This window comes from Cavia porcellus, unplaced genomic scaffold, assembly GCF_034190915.1.
Source record: "Cavia porcellus strain 051 isolate PalLab524CR breed Dunkin Hartley unplaced genomic scaffold, mCavPor4.1 scaffold_8, whole genome shotgun sequence".
Lineage (NCBI taxonomy): Eukaryota > Metazoa > Chordata > Mammalia > Rodentia > Caviidae > Cavia > Cavia porcellus.
Genome location: NW_026947491.1, coordinates 22,971,402 through 22,979,290, shown reverse-complemented (window position 1 = coordinate 22,979,290; position 7,889 = coordinate 22,971,402). Strand labels below are relative to the sequence as shown.

The following is a 7,889-nucleotide window of genomic DNA, read 5'->3' as shown; positions in this document are numbered from 1 at the left end:
AAAACTGATTATTTTCTTTATACAATGGAGCATTACCCAGTCATAAAGAAGGATAAAGTTCAAATATTAATAGGTAAATGGATACACCTTGAGACCATATTCTTGAGTGCAATACATTGGACACATGTATGTCAGTTTTGATTTGTATTCTGGTGTAAGGACAGTGTAAGGGGGAAAATGTACAATAGATATGGTGAAATGAGTCATTTTTGTTCAGGTTTGAGAGAAGTTTCTGGAATGTTGAGTTCAAGCTCCTGGTTACCTCTCCTTTCTTCACTTGTGGGTTGCCAGAGAGAAGTGAAAATCTTGCTCTTTGGCTCAACGTGAGGGCCTGGCACCTCAGGGGCTTAGGATGGCAAAAATGAAAGGTGTGGCTTCAAGCAGAAAGAAGGAAAGCAGGAAAAAAAAAGGTAAGAAGGAAAGGGCATGGAGCTGTAGTGTGGGGTTCACTGTGTCCCACAGCAGGCAGAGAGGAGGAGGGTAGGAAGGGCACAGGAAGGTGCTTGGCCTCTGCAACTGTCCTGGAGATTTTCTGCTTCCTGTGAGCCATGCCCTGAGTGGGGTCCTGAATCTCAGACTGGCCACAGGAGAGACTGAGAGGTGGAGGTCAGAGCTGCCCTGGGCCCACTGTGCACCTGAGACCAGCATTGCTGTTGGGAGCCAGGTGAAAGATGCTTCTCCCGGGAGGAGAGCTGAATGACAGCCTGATTCACTCTTGGGTAAGAAGGCAGAGATGGGGTGGAGGTGCAGGTATGGGAGGCATGGGGAGGCCGGGACCTGGTTATTCGGATGGAGGCCCAAGAGGGATTGACTGGGATGGGCTGTGTTGCAGGATCACAGCGAGTCACACTCTGCCTTGACTTCTTCTGGAGATTGGAGTTCAAGGTTGCACTGTGGAATTTTCACAGTGCTGCCTCAGACTGGGAGCTCTAGGCTTGTAACCATGGCCTCCCAACTATGTAGCTTCCAGCACAGCGCCATCAAGGGGATCCATAAGCTTGCTGGGCTCTGGTCCACACCATGTGAGCTCCCGCACCAGACCTGAATGAGCCCAGAGATCTCCAGCACGTGTCCTCATACCCATAGGGAATATCGCAGTCCTGGTCCCCTCAGGATTGTGAGGCATTGGCTCTGTGTGCACCAGGGATTTGTGTCTTACATTACCTGCCCAGGTTGACAGTGAGCTAAACCAGTAATTCCTGTCTCCTTGAGAGTTGCTCCCCTGAAGCATCACCTCTGGGAAGAGGGACCAAATCCTAACAGGGAATTGGGGGCATCCAGTTCTGTCCCACCAATGAAAGGAATTCTGAAATGCACTTGAGGTGCTGAGGCACACAGGTCACCAGGGTTTGTATGTAGGGGTGGTGTTGGCCCTCCAGGGACACTGCAGGAACAGTTTTGGATCGGACCTCTTTCACTGCATTAGCTACCAACATAGGCACTGTGACTGGGAGATATGCAGAATTTCCCTGGGGCCCCTTGTCAGCTCCATATGGAGTGGGTAGAGTCTTCCTGTGGTGGGACTGGTGCCTGTGCCTCACCATGAGTTTTATGCTTGGCCTGCATCACTGCGAGACTATAGTACCAACTACTGTATATGATCCACTGTGTGTCAGGCCCACACAAATTCCCTTGCCGAATACTGGGCCCCAAGAAGGGCTCTTCTGCACAAGGTATCCTGGGGCCAGCCTGGTGGCCCAGGGCATGCAGCTTTGCTGTGGAATTAGCAAGATAGGGGAGGGGAGGACTGCTGAGTTGGTGATTACTGGTTGTGATGTGGGACATGTAGGGCAGGTGACCTTACTCAACTCCAGAATATCTCCACTGCCCTTCTCCTCTGCATAGGTGGAAACTTGCCTAGAACCTAAAAGCCTCATCATTCTCATGGGGTTGTCAGGGGAGGTAGTTTCTGACTGACTGGGTATCACTGTGTGTCACCTACCCCAGTCAGTAGAAACACAGACATCAGCAAAAACCTTCTCCATTGGACCACCACATTTTTAGGACCACAGTCCCAAATGGACTTGTCCGACCCCAGGGTGATTCTCCAAACTCGGGCTCATCTCTCCCAAGCTCTGGAAGTTATCAGTCCCTGAACATGCTGCCCAGCCTGAGTCTGGTTGTGCCCATGCATGGGGCTCTGCAGACATCTCTGCCTCCCACTCAGCACCGGAACTAAGCTGCACATGAGACCTGTCCACACCTCACTGGAAGAGCGTGGGGCACAGTGTGGATGACCTGTGGCAGTGAGCACAGGGAAGAATAGATGGAGACACTAGTTCTGGGGTCAGTCCAAGTAGGACAGTAGACGCAGATCAGCTGTGGAGTGGTGGCATATGCACTTGGAGAGCCTGTCAAAAACAATGATGATATGACACAGCTGCATACCAAATTCCCTGCTGCCCTGTGTCCTCACCTTGAATCAGAGGCTTCCTCAGGATAGGGAAGGAAATGGGCTCAGCCCTGAAAAGGTAGCTCAGGGCCCGTAGTCCCCTTGGGTGACCATTCTTCATGTCTGCACCCTGAAATCCCAGTCACTGGACAATTTCAGAAGCTTCCTCCATCCCCCATGAGCAGTGAGGGCTGAGCAGGGACCTGTAGGGCAGAGCAGAGCACGGTTTTGAGGTGTGGGGCCTCAGGATGGACCATTTTTGGTGCCACCTTTAGTGCTTAGGTCACTTACTGGACACTGATTGTGGGTGACTGGCTCAGCCCACAGCTTCCTGGGGTCTTCACTGGTCCTGCAGGGAGGATTTGGGGGGCACTGACCACGAAGGTGAGGACAGGATCAGCAGCCTCTGTAGAATTGATAAGATGGCCTGAGGGGACAGGCCGATGCCTGGTATGGCAGGACGTTTTCAGCAGAGTGTATATCACTGTGGCAGCTGCTACCCCATATACACAGTAACAGAAACCCTGACAATATGGCCTGTTCCTTGGGCCCTGAGCTGCCACCCAATCTCCACTAGGCCCCTCAGAAAGATGAACCAGGGAGTCAGTTGTGAGTGGGGCTGGGAGCAGGATGACCTGGGTGAGGGGACCAAGTGCTTACTGAAGTAACCACAGAAGAGGGTGGGTTCACCCAACGTTGGCAGCAGCATCCTGCCTCCGTTGTGATCTCTGAGCCCTGCAGCAGCCAGAATGCCAACACTCCTCCCTAGCTCTCTGAACCTCAGTTTCCCCTCTGTGGGAGGGTTGTGCATGAGGGATTGGGTGTAGAGTCTCTGCCACCATGGCTTCCTCAAAAGACAAAAGGAAGAAAGCTCAACCCCAAAAAGATTGCTTCTGAGCAGCCACAAATACCATGTAGACATCTGGTTTCTCTGCCAGTGAGGCCCTGAGCTATCTGTACAATATTCCTTCCCAGCTCTTCCTCCTCAGCCCATCTCATGACTCTGACTTTTGGCTTTGTCTTGATCTATACTTAGCACTGTCACTCTATTCATGCACACAAATCCACCCTGGACCAGGGCAAAACAGGACATCTGAGTGAGGTTTCAGCAACCTTGCTGTGGTGTGGTGGTCAACTGCACTTAGCCAGATGGCTGAACTTAGCTGAGCCTGGACTTAGATGTGGAGCCGCAGGGAGGATTTGGGGGGCACTGAAGGGCAGCAGGGCCACATGTGGATGAACATGCATCCAGATATGAAGTGCCAGCTTGGGATGCTCAGGCAGACTGCAGTCTGTCCCTGCAGGGTGACTGTAATGTGTTCAGGACCTTGGAGTTGGCTTACAGGTGGGAACCAAGTCTGTGCTCTGTTCATGGGCACTGGGCACTTGGGAATGCTGCATGCCATGGACTAGGCCTGGAATCCTGAGGTAACAGGGTCCTGGTGACAGCTGGGCTAATGGAAAAACTGCAGGAGCTCATAGCTGCTGGGCGAAAGGAGCAGTAGCACAGTCAGGCATGTGTCAGCCCCAGTCAGCAGTATGCCTGGGAGAGCCCAGCCTGCCTTGTGCAGCTGTGCAGGCAGAACCGGAGGTCACTGCATGACCTCCATGGCGCCAGGCTCTGTTGATGCTTTAGTGCAGCATGACTGGCTCTTGTTGTTGCCATGAGCTACATCAGTGTGGTGGTTATAAAAATTCTTCATTACTGGCCCTAAATCAAAGGCAGCAGCTTCCTGGTGCTGTTGGTTTCAAGCAGGAGCCTAAAGAGATGTCTTTCTATGGTCTGTTGGCCATTTCAGAACTTGGGCAGTGAAAGGGCCATTTAATTAGAAAGAAACAGCTTGAAGCAACCCCTCCACCCCAGGTGAGAGGCTGTGAGTATGGCAGGCTGCAATGGCCCAGGAAGGGAGCAATCTGCCTTTACTGGGACCCAAGCCATGCTGGGACCTGGAGTGATGGGAAACCAAGCAACCTCACCCCACCACCTGTTTTGTTTTGTTTTGTTGAACTTCAATATACATGGAAGTATGGGGAGTGTTTTGCTAAAAGAAAGCTAAAATGCAAAGTTAAAAAATTGTTATTAGCAAAAACAGGTTTGTCATTCTGTCCTAATGCTTATCACCCTAGTAACCATGAAACCGGAGCATTGACCACATAGTTAAGCATTAACTGAAGCATCGCCATACTATTCTGTATGTGTCACCACCTTAGTAACCTGTTTGCTTGTGTCAACCTCTGTTCCCTTTGTGAGAGACAAATGATGTTGTGTCAACCATTGTTCCCTTTGTGAGAAGCAAATGTTCCTGGAATTAGCAGACCCAAGACTGTACATTAAGAAAAGGAAGGGCTAACCATCAACTGTGAAACGTCTCTGATACCAAGCAAAAGGGAACAAAGGCTTCCCCATTCTTGCTTGCTTCACATCACTCCTTACTTTGCAGTTTAATTACTATAAAAGTAGGTCCAAATTCTAACCAACTTGCACAGTTTTGCAAACTCCACCAGTGCTGGGGTTGATGTGGCTGAGCACGTCAGAGTTGACGAGGGGCATACTGTGCGTGGCCTGAACTCAATGGTGAGAGGGCAGCAAAGTCTCTGACCTTAGCTCCTCCTGGCATCTGAGTGTGTAGAGCCTAAACACCAGGTGCTTGGTGGGCTTTCCTGCCAGGTCCCTCACTGTGGTAGCTACCAGAATACACAGTGGGGGACTTCACAAAAAGCCCTGCCATGCCAAATACAAGTCTCAGAGACCTCAAGCTCCCAAACTTCTACAGGTAATCTCAAACAGGGGAAGGGCTTGCACAGTATCTTTGGTTTGCATCTCCCTAGTCAAGACTCTCATAAATAGCAGGAGGTAGGATGTGAATCGGCCTCCAGGAACAGCACGCATGTTCCTGCTGGGGTCCCTGGAGCACTATGCAGCAAGTAGGAGATGGTGTCAGGGAGGTTAGAAAGGGTGTCTAGAAGGTTTTGACCTTGGCGCCCTGGTGGACTCCTGGGGGTCGGGGGGACATGAGGTATGATAAAACCAACAGAACTGTGGCTGCTCAAAGACAGTCCAGATTAAGTTTATCCCATTCTTGGTGTCTCTCAGAGAGCCCCAAAGAAGCAAATGAATGTCAGGACTACACAGGGTGGGGCCTAGCTGAGTGCCCCTAGATGACCACTTTGCCCTGACCTACCTGTTCTGCAACACAGCTGACATAGGTTCTCAAAGCCAGTATTGGAGTACATGCTGGGTGCAGGGCATGGCATTTGGCAGTTGAGTAGGGTGGGTAGTTGATAGTGTAGGGTGTGGATGGTAGGACAGTAATCAGTGTGGGTGTAGGGTGAGTACACTTTGGTGTGGAACACTGGCTCTGTGGATGGCAAGCAATATCCACCAGGGCAGAGCCAGGGCATGGCTGCCATCTGCTGAGGTTTCTTTTGCAGACACGGGGTAGCACTGTCCAAAAATGGAGTCACTGCCTGCCTCAGCTGAGGCCCCTGTGGCTTCATCATGCTGAAGATGGGGCTTGTGGAGCTGCTGGTCTGCTGTGGGTCTCATCCTGGGAAGGACATGGGGCCTGGTTTCCCTGGGAGTGAACTCTTACTGTCTTTAGGGTTACTCTGTCCTTTCTCATCATGATCCCCTTAAAAGGGGCAGGCATGCCTGGGTTAGGGTTAGGGTTACAGTTAGGATTAGGATTAGAGTGTCGCTGATTTTGTCCTGCGGTCCCCTGAGGGTTGGATAATGGCTGCTGGCTCTGTAACCACCACCCCATTTCGAGGCCTGGTTCAGAAGCCTGAATGTGTGCTCAGCAGTGCTCTATGGAGAAAAGATGGTAGGGTGGGGAGCTAGGTTTGAATGGGTGCTATGACACTGTGGCATTCCTGCTGTGGTAAAGCAGCCATATGCAATCACATTCATACCACAGCAACACAGACCCTGCCAAATTCCATTCTAACATGCATGTGGACAGTGGTACCAGTGAGCCAAGAAGCTCCTAGAGAGCAGGACTGCCCAACAGGAGTGCTTGGTGAGTTCCCTGGGTGCCATCTGTGAGGTTGAGAGGTGCTCTGGACAGTTCTTCCCGTACGTGGCCCGATAATTGTGCAGCAATGCCCTGGGAACCACTGCAGGTGGTATTGCATTTGGATTGAGGTATCCTGAGACATGCTTTCAGGCTGAGAACTGTCCCCACACTGTGTATGAGTCACTCTGGGGCCTTTGACCTCCTAGGCTGAAAGCAGAGCTGGGAAGGCCTGGGAGTCAATTCCGTGCCCGCTGATCTAAGACCCAATCCTGATGGCGCCCCTTGAGCCACATAAGGCATGAGAGGAGACACAGCCTCTGTTGTACTGTGTCTCTCTGACTCTGTCCCTGCACCACGGCCTCAGGGTCCTTCTCCTCTACATCTAGCTGACCTCACTCACCTCCATGACTGCCTCCTTTCCCGTACCCTACAAAAGTCTCTGAGCTCAAGAGAATCTGTGCCCTGTGTCTGCCCAGGCTGGTCACACGGGAACTGTGATGTACCCTGCACAGTGCTCCCCTAGGCACCTTGACAGGCCCTGCCCCTCTACAGAGCTCATCTGATATTACTCAGGTGGCGCGATGCTGGACTTCCTGGAAGCCATCTCTCTGGAGACACGGTGCTAAGATGGATGCTTATCCTTGTCTTGGATTTCTTTGTAGTTTCCCACAGGAGAATATTCTCCTTCACAGGAAGGGTGGGTTTTGCCTATTCTGCTTTCAAGTTAAAGAGATATTATTGGTAGTGGGATTTTGGACTTGTTTTTTTTTTTTTTTTTTTTTTTTTTTTTTTTTTTTTTTTTTACGCCTTCAATGCAATGTTCAAATAAATTCTCTGTGCTGTGTCACGTAACAACACTATGTGCTATTTCCTGCTTTGTTCACAAGTACCCTAGGGACATTTCTGGGGCTTAGTGTGCAGCCCCACCGGACTGAGAAGTACCTGAATTTCCCCCTTGCACCTTGTCTTGTGGCCAGGGTCCCTGTGGAGCAGTGACCTTGCGCTTGGATCTGACTCTTCTGCTGCTTCTCTGCTCCGCATGGTTGACCAGTCCTCCAAATCAGTCATCCAATCTCATTGTACTGATTCTTTCATAAGCCTTGTCTGTACCAGTTTTAAAGCTACTGTCATAGACATAAAATCCACAGGAGTTAGAGTACACACCCTCCCATGGCCACAGTCCTAGTCTGGTTCACTTACATCAAACACAAGCCTGAGGTGTCCCTGTCTCTGCACTAGGAGGCAGAGCAACTAAGCCTTCTTCCCTGGTCCCCAGATAGACTCAGGCTATTTCCTGGCTGGGCTGTGGGAGCACCCAACTCCCCCTTTTCTGCCATGACATGAGTGTTCCTGATAGATACCTGCACATTGCTCTGTGAGGGGATATCAGGTCAGGGCTGGTGGATTTGCATGTTGGTAAACTGTGTGGGCCCCACTTTCAATGCTGGCAGCGGCTCCCCAAGTTCAAGGGTGCTGTGGTT

At 51.1% G+C, this 7,889-nt stretch overlaps 1 non-coding gene across 1 annotated transcript; it reads left to right on the top strand.

The window, feature by feature from the left end:
* Nucleotides 1-4,097: 4,097 nt before the first annotated feature.
* Nucleotides 4,098-4,234, top strand: LOC111755929 (small nucleolar RNA SNORA2/SNORA34 family). Its single transcript, XR_002790449.1, has one exon. It is a non-coding gene; the product is annotated as a small nucleolar RNA SNORA2/SNORA34 family (small nucleolar RNA).
* Nucleotides 4,235-7,889: the final 3,655 nt, after the last annotated feature.